At 39.7% G+C, this 18,562-nt stretch overlaps 1 non-coding gene across 1 annotated transcript; it reads left to right on the top strand.

Moving 5' to 3' along the window:
* The first annotated feature begins 10,546 nt into the window (after window positions 1-10,546).
* On the top strand, window positions 10,547-10,653 carry LOC131175691 (small nucleolar RNA R71). The gene has a single exon (XR_009145883.1). It is a non-coding gene; the product is annotated as a small nucleolar RNA R71 (small nucleolar RNA).
* The last annotated feature ends 7,909 nt before the right edge of the window (window positions 10,654-18,562 follow it).

Raw genomic sequence — 18,562 nt, 5'->3', positions numbered from 1 at the left:
GGCGTTACAATACTTCCCCTCTAATAGAAATTTCGTCCTCGAAATTTACCTGATGTGAAGAGCTGAGGGAATTGTTGTCTCATCGTTTCCTCGCTCTCCCATGTTGCTTCTTCCATGTTGTGGTGTCTCCACAAGACTTTTACTAGTGGGATCCTCTTGTTTCTGAGTTCTTTCACTTCCCGTGCCAAGATTCTAATTGTTTCTTCTTCATATGTCAAATCAGGTTGCACAATTATCTCCTCTGCTGAAATGGCATGTGAAGGATGTGATCTGTATCTCATGAGCATCGACACATGGAATACACTGTGGATCTTGTCCAGCTCAAGTGGTAAAGCTAGCCTGTAGGCTACTGGACCCACATGCTCAATGACATCGTATGGACCAATAAACCTAGGGCTCAACTTACCCTTCTTACTAAATCTCAACACTTTCTTCTAAGGTGATACCTTAAGAAACACCTTCTCGCCAACCTCATACTCTATATCCTTTCTCCTCAGGTCGGCTTATGACTTCTGTCTGTCCGAGGCGACTTTCAAATTATCTCTGATGAGTTTCACTTTTTCCTCAGTCTGTCTCACTAAATCTGGGCCCACTACTTTCTCTTTTCCCATTTCTGTCCAGCATAAGCGAGTCCTACATCTCCTCCCATACAATGCTTCATATGGAGCTATTTTTATGCTGGCTTGGTAGCTGTTGTTGTAAGCAAACTCTACCAATGGAAGATACTTCTCCCAACTTCCTTCAAAATCAATGATGTAGCTTCTCAACATATCCTCCAATAACTGAATCACCCGTTCTGACTGTCCATCCGTTTGTGGATGAAAAGCCATACTGAAGTGTAATCGAGTGCCTAAAGACTCCTGTAGCCTCTTCCAAAACCTCGAAGTAAATCTCGGGTCTCGGTCAGATATGATCGATGTTGGCACTCCATGTAGCCGGACTATCTCATCTATGTAAAAATCTCTCTAATGAGTAGTCGGTTCTAACTGGTAGGAAATGAGCTGACTTGGTCAATCTATCCACAATCACCCATATAGTATCATGCTTCCTTTGTGTCAATGGTAGCCCAGTCACAAAATCCATGGTGACACGGTCCCATTTCCATTCTGGTATGGATATAGGTTGCAACAACCCTGATGGAACCTGATGCTTAGCCTTAACCTGCTGGCATGTCAAATATCTAGTCACAAAATCACCAATCTCTTTCTTTATTCCAGGCCACCAATAATGTGTTTTCAGGTCTTGGTACATCTTGGTACTTCCTGGGTGCATAGCATGGAAGCTACTGTGCACCTCTTTCAAGATATTCTTCTTCAGTTACTCATCTCTTGGTACACATATTCTGCCTTTATAGTACAGGCACCCATCTCCTTTCAACTCATAATCAGTCTCCTTTCCCTCTTGAGTTCTGCCCATAACACTTAGCAACTTTTCATCCCTTAACTGTGCTTCTTGTATTTGCTGTAGCAAGTTTGGCTTTACAAGCAACTCAGCCATAAGTACCCCATCCTGTGCTAAAGACAATCGAGCATTCAATGCTCTTAAAGCCATCATGGACTTCCTGCTTAGGGTGTCAGTCACTACATTTGCCTTCCCAGGATAGTAGTCGATCACACAGTCATAGTCTTTAAGGAATTCAATCCATCTCCTCTGTCTCAGATTGAGTTCCTTTTGAGTTGGCAAGTACTTTAGACTCTTGTGATCAGTGTATATGTAACATTTCTCACCATATAGGTAATGCCTCCATATCTTCAATGCAAATATTATTGCTGCCAATTCCAGATCATGAGTTGGGTAGTTCTTTTTATGTGGCCTCAGCTGTCTAGAAGCATAGGCAACTACTTTCCCTTCCTGCATCAGAATACACCCAAGCCCATTGTGAGAGGCATCAATGTAGATCACATAGTCTTTCTCTGACTCTTGCTGTGTCAACACTGAAGTTTTTGTAAGCATAGCCTTTAGTTTCTCAAAGCTGGTTTGACATTTATCATTTCAATCAAACTTTGCATTCTTATGCAGTAACTTAGTCAGTGGGGCTGCTATAAGGGAAAATCCCTTTACAAATCTCCTATAGTATCCAGCTAACCCTAAAAAGCTTCTGACTTCTCTTACATTTCTGGGAGACTTCCATTCAACTATTGCTTCAATCTTCCTTGGATCTACCCTGATTCCATCTGCTGACACAATGTGTCCAAGGAAGGATATCTCATCCAACCAAAAGTCACACTTGGACAACTTGGCATATAACTGTTTTTCTCGCAGTGTCTGTAGTATTACTCTCAGGTGTTCATCATGCTCCTCCCAATTCTTAGAATACACCAAGATATCATCTATAAAGACCACAACAAACCGATCCAAGTAGGGATGAAAGATACGGTTCATTAGGTCCATGAAAGCTGCTGGTGTATTTTTCAGCCCAAATGGCATCACTAGGAACTCATAGTGTCCATACCGGGTCCTGAAAGCAGTTTTAGGAACATTTGTCTCCTTCACTCTCAACTGGTGATAGCCTGATCTGAGATCTATCTTGGAGAATACTTCAACTCCCCTCAACTGATCAAACAGGTCATCTACCCTAAGTAAAGGATATTTATTTTTCACAGTCACCTTATTCAGCTGCCGGTAGTCTATACATAGCTAAAGGGTACCGTCTTTCTTCTTCACAAATAGCACTGTTGCTCCCCAGGGTGACACACTAGGGCGTATGAAGCCCTTGTCTAGTAGCTCTTGTAATTGAACTTTCAACTCTCTCAGTTCAGTAGGTGCCATCCTATATGGAGTAATGGACATTGGTGCAGTGCTCAGCATAACCTCTATGGCAAACTCCACTTCTCTATCTGGTGGCAAACCCGACAACTCTTCCGGAAACACATCCGAAAAATCACATACAGTGGGGATCTCCTGCATGCTTGGGCTAGTCTTCCGGCTAGTCTTCCTGGTGTCAACCACATGTGCTAAGAAAGCCTCACAGCCCTTTTTTATCAATCTCCTGGCTACTGTGGCTGATATGATGGTAGAAAGACAACCCGTTCCTTTACTCACAACTGTAATCTCATCCCCATCTACTGTCTGTAGTGACATCCTCTTTAGCCAACAATCTACCATCGCCTGATGATGTGATAAACAGTCTATACCCAATATCACATCGAACTCATGGAATGGTAGCTCAATCAAGTTAGCTAAAAACTCATACCCTTGTATTTTCAGAGGACAACCCTTGTAGACCTTTTTCACCATGACACTATAGCCTAAAGGGTTTGTGACTTGTATGTCCTCCTCTAACTCCTCTATCTGTACCCCTCTATCAACTGGCGGTGTGATACACACATATGAATGTGTGGAACCCGGATCAATCAATGCACATACTAGCAAATCATAAAGACAAAATGTACCTCTAATAACATCAGCGGGCTCTGGCTCATCTCGAGCTCTCATGGCATAAGCACGAGGTGCTACCCTAATTTCCTGCCTCTGAACTATCTCTGCAGTAGGCCTCTGTGATGTGCCAGCTATATCAGGCCTCGCAAATCTTCTACCCCTATGTGCTGCTGGGTCAGACCTCTCCATCTGAGGTGGAGCAGTGGGAGCACTAGTATTCCTTTATGGACAATCCTTCAGGAAGTGATCCGTAGATCCACATCTGAAACATCCACCAGTCAACAATCTGTACTCTCCTCTGTGGGGTCTACCACAGTGTACATAAGTAGGTGGTGGGGTTGATCCCCGTGTAGCTGCACCAGGTGAACTACCCACTGATGCACTAGACTGTCCTCCTCATCTCCTTGGAGCAAACTGAGACTTCTGCTTCTTGCCCCGACCCTGAGTCTGACCCTGAGACTCCTTGGGCCTCTTACTACCTGTGTTTGCTGAACCGGACTAACCAAACCCAGAACCCCTCTTGCGTTGCCTATCCTTTCTAGACTGCTCTTCATTTCTAACTCTCTCCACATCAAGGGCTGATGCTAACAATAGAGAGAAATCTGTGAAGTGGTGAGATGTCACTATCAACCTGATGTTGTCATTTAATCCGTCCTCAAATCTTCTGCATTTATCAACCTCTGTCGGCATCAACTCCAATGCATATTCGCTAAGTCTCACGAATTCTCGCTCATATTCGGAGACTGTCAGCTGCCTCTGTCTCAGTGCCAGAAATTCTCTCCTTCTGACCTCCAAGTACACATGACTGATTTATTTCTTTCTGAATTCAGCCAGAAAGAACTCCCAGGTGATCTGCATAGGCTGTACCACTCTAGATACTGTCACCCACCATCTATATACATCCTCTTGTAGCAGTGACAGAGCAAATTCCAACTGCTGCTTTGGGGTGCAGTGCAACTACTGTAATACCCTCTCTGTCCTCTCCAGCCAATACTCTGTTGTGGCTGGATCATCATCCCTCTTACCTCTGAAGTCAACTGCCCCATACTTCTACAGTCTCTCTAGTGGAGATCTGTGTACAGGTTGCGGCTGTGGGGGTGGAGGTGGCTGTACAGGTGGTGGTGGTGGTGGTGGCTGTGGCTGTGGAGGTGGAGGTGGCTATGGCTGAGGAATGGCTCCGGCGACCTGATGAAATAGTTGTGTCATTTGTTCATAGAGTAAGGGGCCATTGCTCTCATCTAATCTTTGTCCAAGCTCAGTCCATAGCTCATAAGCATTGGTTACATAAATAAATGATTCAACTAGTTTATTATAACAAGCACGTAAATCTAAGATACACACATAAATCATACAATCACATAGTATAAAAAAGAGAAAAAGAATAACACAAGATTTAACATGATCTAATTGTAAGGTCTACGTCCATGGGCAAGACAAGAGAAAAAAGTTTCACTATGATGAAAAAGCAAGATACAATCACTTAGAACTCTCAAACCCTAACCTTAGTATGTTTCCCGAATATCCTACAACTCTACTGCAAAGGGTAGAATATTATAATATTTATACTGGTCCATGCCACAGATCTCACTTTGTATCTCAATCGGGTCGCAGCATGAAGCTTTAGGGTCAGGTCAAAATTCGAGTCTATGAAAAACATATCCAAAATTCAAGCCACAAATTATAACAATTCTTCCCCTTGGCTTGAATTCCCTCCATCATCAACAAAAAAAAAAATATCACAAAACACTCTGTCTTGCCATATGCCCTCACAAGGGCACTACTAAGCATTACAAACACCAACCAAGTCTAGGTAATGCCTAAACTTGTTGACTGAAACTCCCTTGGCCATCATATCTGCTGGATTATCATATGTAAAGACTTTTTGCACAACTACAGCCCTCTGAGATACAATGTCCCGAATGAAGTGATATCTAACATCAATGTGCTTAGTTCGCTCATGGTACATCTGATTCTTTGTGAGATGTATTGCACTCTGGCTATCACAAAATATTGTTGACTTATTGTATATCAGCCCAAGATCACCCACCAAACCCTGTAACCATAAAGCTTCCGTTATAGCCTCTGCTAAAGCCATATATTCAACCTCTGTGATAGATAAAGCAACTGCAGCTTGCAATATTGCCTTCCAACTGATAGCACTTCCAAAGAGAGTAAACAAATAGCCTATCAAAGATCTCCTTTTATCAAAGTCTCATGCAAAATCTGAATCCACATAGCCAACAACTGAATCACTCATTTTGGCCTTGTCAATTATCAGACCAACATCTGTAGTTGATGGGTGTCGAATCCACCAGAAATTAAATTAACTGAAATCACCAAGTATGATATATTTTCTGTAATAAGTGGTAAGTCCAGGTCAAACTCTAGAGACTAAATTATTAAATTTCGTTCACTTGTGTAATGAAAAAAAGAAACAAAGGTTGGGGGGGGGGGGTAATTCGCAATCCAAAGAAGAAATCAAAACTAAAAAATTAAGATCTAAAATTAAATAAGAAACTCTCAAATTAAACAAACTTCAGTCCAAGGTAATTCTCATTCCAATGCATTGATTCGATCATAGACAAAAGAAATACAATTATATCTTATTGAATACTTAACGTAGATTTACCAAACAGCGAGGTAAACCCCTGACTTCCTTATACTCATCAATTCGAGCCCAGCACTCTTATTGACTCTAATTATTAACTGAGTTGGTATTAAGCAATCCTCATCAAATTAATAACTACTTTAAGAAAAGGAAGTAGTTAAGCTGAACAACAATTTATGAAGCATAAATCATTTAATCCACCCTATTGTTTCCTTAGGGTATTATCGAAAACTTAGATTATAATCAATAAAACCTAATTGCTACTCATGTTCAATCTTACACAACAATTATGGATTATGAAGATGAACTAGCAATTGATCAAATCAAACAATTAACTAATAGGCCTTTTTAGCAAATCATTCAACAAATAAAAAACAATTAAATCAGAAAACAATAGATATTCAAAAAGACATAAATTAAATTAAGAACCTAGTCTCACAAATCACACATAAGAACTTGAATCCCTTGAATTGAATTAAAAACTTAGCCACTCATGTTCATGGCTTACTGAAAAATAAAGAAAAATAAAGAAGAAATCTAAAAAGAGAATAGAGAACGAAGGTCTTTTATGGAGAACGAAGGTCTGAATTGGGATGCTCTTAGCTGTTGCCCAAAGACGTATTTATAATAAAAAACCTAATCCCAAAGATAGGAACCAAACTAGGAAAAGTTTTGAAATTCAAAAGGCAGATTTTCAGCCTGCATTCATGTCTCTGGAATCAAGGCTAATTTTCAGCAACTTTCTTTCTAAATCTGCTTCTGCTTTCTTCAAGAAAGTTTTAGCCCTATTTCTTAGCTTTCTAACGAGTACTAATTTGCCCAAATCCGTGGTCTACAGCCCAAGTTATGGCCCAAAAATCGAGACTGGTTCAGACAGACGGTCCAGCCTATAGTGATGACTTCATTACCGTTTTTGACAATTAAAATGGCCTCATCTCGCATCCAGCCCTTCATAGAAGTTGTAGAGGTGGCTCTTAAGGTTCAATTGGGCTTGGCCTTCCTTCATTTGGACATCTGAAACTCCAGATACAAAATAATACTAAAACTAGTCGTGACACATCGAGTTTGGGCTTTTGCAATAGATCCATAACTCATTTTGTCAACCTTGGAGACTGATTTGGGCTTTAGTCCCTCTTTATCATTTGAAGTGCTCTATCTTAGCTTTTCAATGGATTAAACAACACTCAAATTGGAGACCCACAACTTTAGAAACACCTGAAAAATACAGCATAGGTCAAATGTTGAAAATTTCTCCTTTTAACACAATTATTCCACAACTATCTAAAAATATGCCTAAATGATAAATATATTTTAACCAACTGAATTAAACATAAAAACACACTAAAAACACTAAAAGTGATGGGAGTAAAATTAATAAATTATGCACTTATCAAATTCCCCCACACTTATTCCATGCTTGTCCTCAAGCATGACTTAAACTCTCAATCAACTCCACTTAGAAGTTCCTTAACTTCACCCTATCACAACATTCTCTAATAAAAGATTAAAAATTTAAAAGAAGAGGCAAGTAAGGTAATAACCATTACAATAAATTCTATCAACACCCTACCAATATATCAACAGTTTTCCAACACAAAACAAAAGGCTTGAAATCAATTAAGCTCACACAATTAGAGTTCCATAAAATTTTAAGTCAATACATATCAAAACACAAGGCTAATTTATCAAGGCACAACAATTATAGCTCTTTGCAAATCTTAGGGGAGATAGAAATGCCTTATATATATATATATATTTGAAATTGGTACTTCTCTCTTGTCATAGTTATTATTATTATTATTATTTTTTATTTCAACCGTTACCTTCAGAAAAGTACATTGCTCATATCCTAGCTAGCTTTTGGCCTGAGAATTGACATGGGGTTCATGAAGACCCCTAGTTAGTTTGCTTAACTAAAATAATGGAGCAATTTTCAAGTTTAACCTTTTATTTCCCCCAATTTATGCATTTACATATTATAAAGTGCCCTGATAGATTAAACAAAGTTCTGAAATATGCATGATATTAGTTTAAAGAACTCATAATTAATCATTTAACCATTAAATCAAGCCTAAATGAATTATGCAGAAAAAATTGCTATATGGTATGGAGAAGAGAGAAAATCATCATTAAAGTTACTATTACCTTGCCTAAAATCTCAAAATTTCAATCTAAAATAGAAAAGTCATTTCAAGGACAAAGCACTTCTCTCCAAGAGTTAATAAAGAATCATGAATCAAGCTTATGAGAACAAATTTTATTTTATTTTATTTTATTTTATTTATTTATTTATTTTTTTTTAATAAAAAAAATTGTAACGACAAATTTCTCCTCCCCCACACTTAAAACTTACATTGTCCCTAATGTAAAGCCCAAATGCAAAAGAAAAGAAAAAAAATGCTAGAAAATAAAATAAAATAAGGGAAAGAAAACAAATATGTTTGTGTTTAACAAGCCACCCATGGGTTGCCTCTCAAGAAGTGCTTTTGTTTAACGTCGTTAGCTCGACATGGCAAAGCTCCTTAATTCACATAAATTGGGTTACTCAATTTGAGCTCCTCCACTGTATGCTCCTGAAACCCTTCATAAAATGGCTTGAGTCTATGACCGTTGACCTTGAACACCTTATTAGTTCTTAAACTTTGAATTTCAACTGCACCATAAGGAAATACATTAGTAACAACAAAGGGTCCAATCCAAAGAGAATGCAACTTACTAGGCATCAGCTTCAATCTGGAATTATACAATAAAACTTTTTGCTCAATCACAAATTGCTTCCTTAGAATTAGTTTGTCATGGAATGCCTTTGTTTTTTCTTTACAAATTCGAGAATTTTTAATAGCCTTAAGGCGAATTTCCTCTAATCCATGCAATTGTAATTTTCTTTCCACACTAGCAGTATCCAAATTCAAATTACAATGTCTAACAGCCTTATGTTCTAACTCATCCTCCATGCTTAACTCAAACACATCCTACACAAATGTATCAACAACATTAATAGAAAAGACAGAATGATTATCAGTAGGATACTTTATGGAATCAAAGATATTAAATTTGACAATCTCTCCATTAAACTCCATAGTTAAGGTTCCCTCATCCACATCAATTTTTGTCTTGGCAGTTTTTAGGAAAGGTCTTCCAAACAAAATAAAAGTTGACTTTGATGTGGGAACACTATCCTCCATGTCCAGAATGTAAAAATCTGTAGGAAAAATCAACTCTCCAACCTGCACCAAAATATCCTTAACTACTCCCAATGGGTAAGCACTAGAACGATCAGCTAATTGAATAATAACACTGGTTTCTTTCAAAGGACCCAAATTCAAAGTCTGGAAAACTGAATATGACATGACATTAATAGATGCTCCTAAATCTGCCATTGCATTTTCAAATTTAGAATCACTTATTCTACAGGGAATAGAAAATGAACCTGGATCCTTACACTTAGGGGGTACTTTTCGCTGAATTAATGTCGAAACATTTTCCCCCACACTGATCTTCTCATCATTCCTCAACTTGAGCTTTGTAGTGCATAACTCCTTGAGGAATTTAGCATACCTAGGAACTTGTTTGATCGCATCCAGTAAAGGTATATTGACCTCTACCTTCCTGAAAGTCGCCAAAATTTCTTTCTCTTGTTCTTCTTTCTTTGTCTTGGCTAACCTGCAGGGGAATGGAGGAAGAACAAAATTATTAACCTTATTTAGTTTAGGTTTACTATTTACCTCAATTTCAAACTCTTTTTCTCCTTGCTTCTTCTTTTTCGTTGATTCATGTGGAGTCTGATTATCAACTTCTTTCCCACTCCGCAATAGTATCGCACTCGCATTTTCTCTGGGGTTCATGACGGTTTGTGATGGAAGCTTTCCAGAACCTTGAGCTTCCAGCTTACTCATAGATGAGGCTAACTGACCAATCTGCCTCTCTATGTTTTGAATGCTATTTCTAGTCTCCTATTGAAACTGTTGTGTATTGTTAGCCAAAGCCTTAACAATTTCATCAAGTGACATACCTTGATTTGAGGGAGGCGGAGGTGGAGGTGGAGGTGGTTGATTCACTTGTAGTCTTTGCTGCTGGTATCGGTTTTGCACCAGTTGATTCCCATAACTAAGATTGGGATGATCTCGCCATCCTAGATTATAAGTATTCAAATAGGGATCATACCTACGTTGTTGCTGTCCATAATGTCCTACTGCATTAGCATGTTGTATTGATTCATCCTCTTGTAACGCAGGACACATGTCAGTAGCATGACCCGAACCCGAACAAATTCCACATACCTTAACAGTTTGTATTTTCCCTACAGCCAATTGCCTCACCAAACAAGTTAAATTAGAAATCTGTTTCTCAAGGTTAGATGTACTTACCTCATTAACCTTCATGGGTGAGTGATCCATTCTCATTCCAAACTGCTGAGAATTTGCTGTCATATTAGCAATCAGCCTCCTTGCCTCTTCTAGTGTCTTGTCAACCAAAGCTCCTCCACTAGCAGCATTTATCATACTGCGGTCCATTGGTAGAAGTCCCTCATAGAAATACTGAATCAACAGCTGCTCACTTATTTAATGATGGGGACAGCTTGCACACAGTTGCTGAAATTGTTCCCAGTACTCATACAAGCTCTCTCCATTATACTGTCGGATGCCACAAATTTCTTTTCTTATGTTGGTAGTATGGGATGCAGGAAAATACTTCTCCAATGCTTCATCCCATTCCATGAGTTAACAGATACAGAAGGAAGGTAATACAACCCATCCTTAGCTGTGCCCTCCAGTGAGAAAGGGAAAGCTCGAAGCTTGATCTGATCCTCTGAAACTTCTTGAGGTTTCATGCTGGAACACACAACATGAAATTCTTTTAGATGCTTATGTGGATCCTCACCTGCCAGACCATGAAATTTAGGAAACAAATGGATTAGTCCAGATTTCAACTCAAAAGCAACATTTAAAGCAGGGTATTGGATACACAAAAGCTGTTGGTTTTGATCAGGAGCACCTAACTCTTTCAAAGTCCTAGCAGTAGCCATGGTCTCGTTTTTAGAACTTGACTCTGAATCCGAATCTAAATCCGAACTTAACTCCTTTGGAGATTGGACTCCTTCAGATGTACTTGGAATCTACCTAGCTTGCTTAGCCAATTTTCTCAACCGTTTAGCTATTTTTTCTACTTCTTGATCAAAGATCAACTCACCAGATTGAGAAATTCTTGTCATAAACGAAAAGAAATCAAAGTAAAAATAGAAAAATGCCTCAAAACCCTAAAAAACAATCGAATTTGGCCTCAAGAGGGTGGGGCCAAGGAATCCTAAGGATTGATTGGTCTTGATCAGAGCGTCGTTTCCTTCAAAATAGGTATGGGCCGCCCTCCAAATTCAACCAAAATTCTTAATGAACAGTAACACCGTAATTTTTTTTTTCAAAAACCTGAAAATAGCAACACTTCACAAACATAATTAATAATGAAATATCCTAACACCAAAAATACGAATTCCAATAAATTTCAGTTCCCCAGCAACGGTGCTAAAATTCTTGATGGGTGTCAAATCCACCAGAAATTAAATTAACTGAAATCACTAAGTATGAAATATTTTTTGCAATAAGTGGTAAGTCTAGGTCAAACCCTAGAGACTGAATTATTAAATTTCGTGCACTTGTGTAATAGAAAAAAGAAATAAAGGTTGGGGGGGTGGGTGTAATTCACAATCCAAAGAAATCAAAAATCCAAAATTAAGATCTAAAATTAAATAAGAAACTCTCAAATTAAACAAACTTCAGTCTAAGGTAATTCTCATTCCAATGCATTGATTCGATCATAGATAAAAGAAATACAATTATATCTTATTGAATACTTAACATACAGCGAGGTAAACCCCTGACTTCCCTATACTCATCAATTCGAGCCCAACACTCTTATTGACTCTAATTATTAACTGAGTTGGTATTAAGCAATCCTCATCAAATTAATAACTGCTTTAAGAAAAGGAAGTAGTTAAACTGAACAACAATTTATGAAGCATAAATCATTTAATCCACCCTATTGTTTCCTTAGGTTATTATCGAAAACTTGGATCATAATAAATAAAACCTAATTGCTACTCATGTTCAATCTTACACAACAATTACGGATTATGAAGATGAACTAGCAATTGATCAAATCAAACAATTAACTAATAGGCTTTTTTAGCAAATCATTCAACAAATCAAAAATAATTAAATAAAAAAACAATAGATATTCAAAAAGACAAATTAAATTAAGAACCTGATCTCACAAATCACACATAATAACTTGAATCCCTTGAGCTGAATTAAAAACTTAGCCACTCATGTTTATGGCTTACAGAAAAATAAAGAAAAATAAAGAAGAAATTTAAAAAGAGAATGGAGAACGAAAGTCTGAATTGGGATGCTCTTAGCTGCTGCCCAAAGACGTGTTTATAATCAAAAACCTAATCCCAAAGATAGGAACCAAACTAGGAAAAGTTTTGAAATTTAAAAGGCAGATTTTCAGCCTGCATTCACGTCTCTAGAATTAAGGCTGATTTTCAGTGACTTTCTTTTTGAATCTGCCTCTGCCCTCTTCAGGAAAGTTGTAGCCCTATTTCTTAGCTTTCCAACGGGTGCTAATTCGTCCAAATCCGAGGTCTACAGCCCAAGTTATGGCCTAAAAACTAATACTGGTTCAGACAGACGATCCAACCCATAGTGACGATTTCATTGCCATTTTTGACAATTAAAATGGTCTCATCACATGTCTAGCCCTTCATAGAAGTTGTAGAGGTGGTTCTTAAGGTTCAATTGGCCTTAGCCTTGCTTCATTTAGAAGTCTGAAACTCCAGATACAAAATAAATACTGAAACTGGTTGTGACACATCGAGTTTGGGCTTTTGCAATAGATCCATAGCTTATTTTGTCAACCTTGGAGACTGATTTGGGCTTTGGTCCCTCTTTATCATTTGAAGTGCTCTATTTTAGCTTTTCAATGGATTAAACAACACTCAAATTGGAGACCCATAACTTTAGAAACACCTAAAAAATACAACAAAGGTCAAATGCTGAAAATTTCTCCATTTAACACAATTATTCCACAACTATCTAAAAATATGCCTAAATGATAAATATATTTTAACCAACTGAATTAAACATAAAAACACACTAAAAACACTAAATGTGATGGGAGTAAAATTAATAAATTATGCACTTATCAGCAGTACCCTTTAAATACCTTAGAATCCATTTCACTGCTTGCTAATACTCTTTCCCAGGACACGCCATGCATCTATTCACAACACTAACTACAAGTGAAATATCAAGTTGGGTGCAAACCATAGCATACATAATGCCACCAACAACACTCAAATAAGGAACATTGGACATATGCTCCATCTCCTCACCTATTTTTGGTGACATGTCTGCAGATAACTTGATATGGGTAACAAATGGAACTGTCACAGACTTAGCATTATTCATGTTGAAATGCGTAAGTACCTTCTCAACATAAGCCCGTTGAGACAAGAAAAGCTTCCCAACACTTCTATCCCTAGTAATTTCCATTCTCAATAACTTCTTCGTAGCACCCAAATCCTTCATCTCAAACTCATCACTCAGCTACTTTTTCAGAATGTTAATTTGTGACATGCTTTTAGTAGCAATAAGCATGTCATCCACATAAAATAACAAATAAACAAAGGAATCATTTGAAAGCTTCTTATGATACACACAACTATCATATGAACCACAAATAAAGCCATTACAAACCTTGAATGTATCAAATCTTTTGTACCACTGTCTAGGGGACTATTTTAGACCATATAAAGATTTCTTAAGTAAGCAAACATGGTTTTCCATACCTGGAATGACAAATCCCTTAGGTTAACTCATATAAATTTGATCCTCTAACTCACCATGCAAAAATGTTGTCTTCACATCTAGTTACTCAAGCTCTAGATCATGAAGAGCAATCATAGTAAGTAAGAATCTAATAGAATTGTGCTTCACAACTATAGAAAACACTTCATTAAAATCAATCCCCTCCTTCTGAGTAAAGCCTTTTACTACCAATCGTGCCTTATATCGAGGTGCTTCAACTCCTGGAGTGCCTTCCTTTTTCTTGAACACCCATTTAAAGCCTACCACTTTCTATCCCTTAGGTAATGTTACAAGCTCTCAAGTCTGATTCTTGTGAATGTCGACACCATATTTTGGCCGATCCCCGAAATCAATAGACTTTGAAATCGATCCCTAGCACTAAGTCTCCATGTCGTTCAATTCATTTTCGATCTCTCTTTATAGGGATCAAACTGACACCAAGTCCCTTGCCAGTCAATCACATTTCCGATCTCTCGTCAAATGAAATCAAACCAACATCAAGTCTCCATATCGTTCAAATCCTTATTGATCTCTCAAACCAATTATCAAGTCTCCTGGCCAGTCAATCACATTTCCGATCTCTCGTCAAACGAAATCAAAACAACATTAGGTCTTCGTGCCATCCAGTCTTATTTCCGATCTCCCTTTTATAAATATTGTGAATAATTGTTTAATTAAGTTAAGGTTTTAATCCGGCTTAATGTTGCTTCCGATCTTAAGTGTTCAAATCAGGTTTTCAATTTTAATCATCTTAAGTCCCGTTCGGTGTTGGTTCTCAGCCGATCTCATGTTTACAATGTTTTTCCGACCTCTTATACTTAGATTAATAATCACTTTTAAGTTCGATGTTCTAATTGGTTCAAATAGTCAGGCGCTTGTACAATTTAGATACTTTCCGATCTCATCAAGACATTGAACAAAAGAGGGAATTTCATTTCATTTCAAAATAAAATACAAGTCATTCGGCTGGAGGATCACCCCCAGCCTGTTCTACATTTCGCTCACCCTCTCTATCTCCCTCGGTCTCCTCTTCACTCTCCTCTTCATCTTGGGGAGCCAAGTCCACCATCCAGGAAAAGTCCTCTTCAGGATAACGCTTCTTGAGCTCGGCCAAAAGATCCTCATGGGCGTTTACATAAGCACCGGCCTCCCTCATCACTGCCTCTTCTTCTTTTGCTCTAAGTTCTTCGGTGAGGCGAGCAACATCAGCAGCCCGGAGAGCCCGAACTTCTTTGAGAACATGAGCCTGCTCGGCCAATTTATCCTCATAGAATTTCATCCGCCCCTCAATTTCAGCTATATATTCCCGGGCGGATGTAAGTTGGGCTCGGGTGGAAGCTGCCTCCTGGCCCACCTTCTGGATCTCCTGCCTCAAATGACGAGTCTTTTCCCGAACGATATGTTGGTTTACCAAACTCTCCATGCTCAGGCTCATAGTCTAGGTTAGGATATCATCGATGCTGCCTTGGGTCAGCCTGTTTCGATCCTCCTGGAGGCATATAGAAGCTCCCAGAACCTTTGCTAAGCCCGAGTTCTCCCGTACCGATCGGTTCTTCTCCAGGGAGTGAATCAGGACTTGAGCGCCGCAGGAAAGGGTCCTCGAGGTAGGTTGGGAAGGACCCCCTTCCGCACTCGAAGCAATTGGAGGTGGTGGCGGCTCTTCTTATCGAGGAGGAGACCGAACCACTTCTATTTCAGGGATCGGCAGTCCTGAGGGTCGGGATGAGCCTCCCTGCATCTCCACTGAATCATGCTTGGGCATCTGTGAAGCCTCGTCGCGTTTCATCTCCCACACTTTTCTAGAGACCTCTCTCTTCCGCTTTCGGCTCTCTTTGGAGGCCTCGCCGCTCGCCATACCTGCACAGAAAAGTCAGTGAGTTCGCTAAGGCTCAGAGATCAGAGATATAGAAAGTACCGAAGCCGAGGTCAGAGAGCTGAAGCCCGCGTTCTTCCCCGATAACCAGCCGCATCATGCAATGATGCAGTTCGGCCATTACCGCATCTAGACAGGAGAACTTCTGATTGGCTGCCTGATCCTTTAACTCCATCACCATTGCACCCTCTTCCCTACTCAGGGTGATGTGCTTCAAAAGTGATGGGCCCAGATGCATCCAGCTACGCGGGAAACCCTCAAAATCATTCGGAACCTTACTCCTCAGAATAAAGAAGCGATTCTTCCAATTCTTCAGCGAGGAGGGCAGGTCGGTAAAGAGCCCACAATGCGGTTTCGCCTAAAAGAACCAGTACTCATGTCCTTTCGACGAGTTAGCCTATGTAGCTCGACGAACACCTTCGCTGTAGGACTGAGTCCCTTAACTCGGCAGAGGCCTCTGAAGGCTACTAGGATCCGCCATGAGTTCAAATGTACTTGGGCTATACATACTTGGTGGAATTTCAGAACTTCCTTGAAGGAGTCATCAAGAGGAAACTGCAGCCCGGCTTTTAATTGCTCTTCGTATACCATGATCATATCATTTTCTTCGAAGAAGTGATCGGCTCGGAGATCACCATGACACTTGATAAGTTCGTATGAATCAGTCCGAAGGTTATATTCTTGGCTAAACGACTGCAGATCGGTTTCTTGAAGGATTGACGGCAACTCATCCACGGGAAGGTTTTCTCTCCCTGAAGAATGCATTCGTCTTAAGGGTGCCGCTTGACCACGGGCTGAAACGGAGGTCGTAGGAGGTTCAGATCGCTTGCTTGGTCCGACCACTTCAACTTCATCTGATGACCACGAGACATGAACGGAAGGGGGGCTCGCCCTCTCTGACCCTCGGCGCTGCTCATTTTCAAAGAAAAGAGAAAATTTAACTAAAAGAAAGATCAAAACCCTTACCGGAGTGTGATCGGTGTCGGAAGAACTTGAAAAATGAGAGAATTTTGGAATTGCTCACGAGATGCTGAAAATGACATAAGGAAGCAACTGGCTGACCCATCCCCTATTTATACCCGTCTGAGCATTTAATGCTCACAGTGTCCCAAGCGGCGCATCGGTTAGCGGGATTCTCCAGCTTTTCTGACACGTCGCAAGAATATTCTAGAAACTCCATAAGTAAATAAGGGAAGATCGGCTGGTTAGAGATCGGCAGATTAAGGTAGATGTTTAGAATTACAGATCGGCTAAAGGCTATTCAATTAGGAATCGGATCGGATAAACACATTAGAGATCGGAAGATAATCAACACAATAATAATAAAATGATAATTGTCAAAATAAAATTTCATTTCCAAAAGGTCATATTACATCATTTGGGCGATTTCAAGAGATCGGATTACATTAAAGGTCAGATTACATTATTTGGGCGATCTCTAGAGATCGGATTACATTAAAGGTCAGATTACATCATTTGGGCGATCTCTAGAGATCGGCGGTACATCCTACCTAGTAAAGACCTATGTCAAAGCCTAGTATCGTGGCTGAATCAAAACATGTGTTTGATCAGGAAACCAGCCATCGACATCGGATAGATGTACAGCTCAGATGGGGTGACTATGACTCTCATGGTGATAGGAGAGGTCATCGTCAATGTTATCGCTCGGAACCGAGCCACTGTCGGGACACCCGATGTGGTGAGGAGCCAAGTGAACTTTGAAGGGCAGTCACCAATGATAAGAGGGAAATTAGCAGTCTTCTCGCCCGAAATCGGTTCGCTGATTATATCGGTCGACTGACTCGAGATCGACACGATCGATGTTCCCGATCTGGATCGGTAAATTAGTCCGATTCTCTCGCTGTCATCAGAGGTGGTCATTGTGATTTTCGGGTCACCGGGGTCATAAATTTTCAGTTGATAAACAAAGTGAACAGTCAAAAAAAGATCAAAAACAGCTACCATGGCCGGATTGTTGCCAGAGCGGCTAAAACAGGAAAAGTGCGAAGCAGAAAGAGGAGAAAATGAAATGCGGAAGGATGTCCCGATGAAGGTATATATATGGAAGGTCTAAGCATTTATTACTAGCGAAAAACGAAGCAGACACCTTGGTAACCGAAATAATAAATGCTTTGACTGAATCAGCCTGGATAGAGGAGAAGATTCTGGAATGGGAGAGATCGGGAGAGGGGCCCGGCATGAGAGATCGAAAAAGGTCATGATGGAAAGGTTGGAAGGGATGGGAGATCGGAAAACAAGAAGAGGATAAGACAACTTCCAATAACTGTCGTCATAATTAGAGCCGAGGTAGTTAAAGCGTTGCAGACGAGATCAAATCTCCACCGCACGCCTCATTTGCAGAATCGCCCACATTACTGACAAGCGCCAGGACATGTCATGGAAGTCCTGTACATCTCGATCTCCACCGTTGATCTTACTTGTAAGGACAAGTTCGGAGCCCTTGGATCAAAGAGAAGACGACAAGACCGGCGCTTTTTATTCCCGGCCCTCGGATCTCCCTTGACAAGAAAATTTCGAGCCGTTGGATTAGAAATGAGAGAGGACAAATATTCTGAATAGAATCTTAGCCATTCATTTTGATTCTCTTCGATTCTCAGGCATCAGATCATGTCCTTTAAAATCCAAACCTTCCATCTCCCTTAAAGAAAATCCTGACCCTTCATTGGGAGCACCTGTTCCCTATAAATACCTGCATGAAAACTGTTGAAAGAGGAGCACGGACGAACAAAAGGTGGTGATTATAGTGGAAAGGCTCTGAAATTTGATTCAGTCTTGCTGCTCTACTATTTTTAAGCTTTCAAAATAGAAAAACTTCAG

Source organism: Hevea brasiliensis, chromosome 17, assembly GCF_030052815.1.
Source record: "Hevea brasiliensis isolate MT/VB/25A 57/8 chromosome 17, ASM3005281v1, whole genome shotgun sequence".
Taxonomy (NCBI): domain Eukaryota; kingdom Viridiplantae; phylum Streptophyta; class Magnoliopsida; order Malpighiales; family Euphorbiaceae; genus Hevea; species Hevea brasiliensis.
Note: the sequence above shows the minus strand (reverse complement) of the source record. Positions and strands in the feature narration are given on the sequence as shown.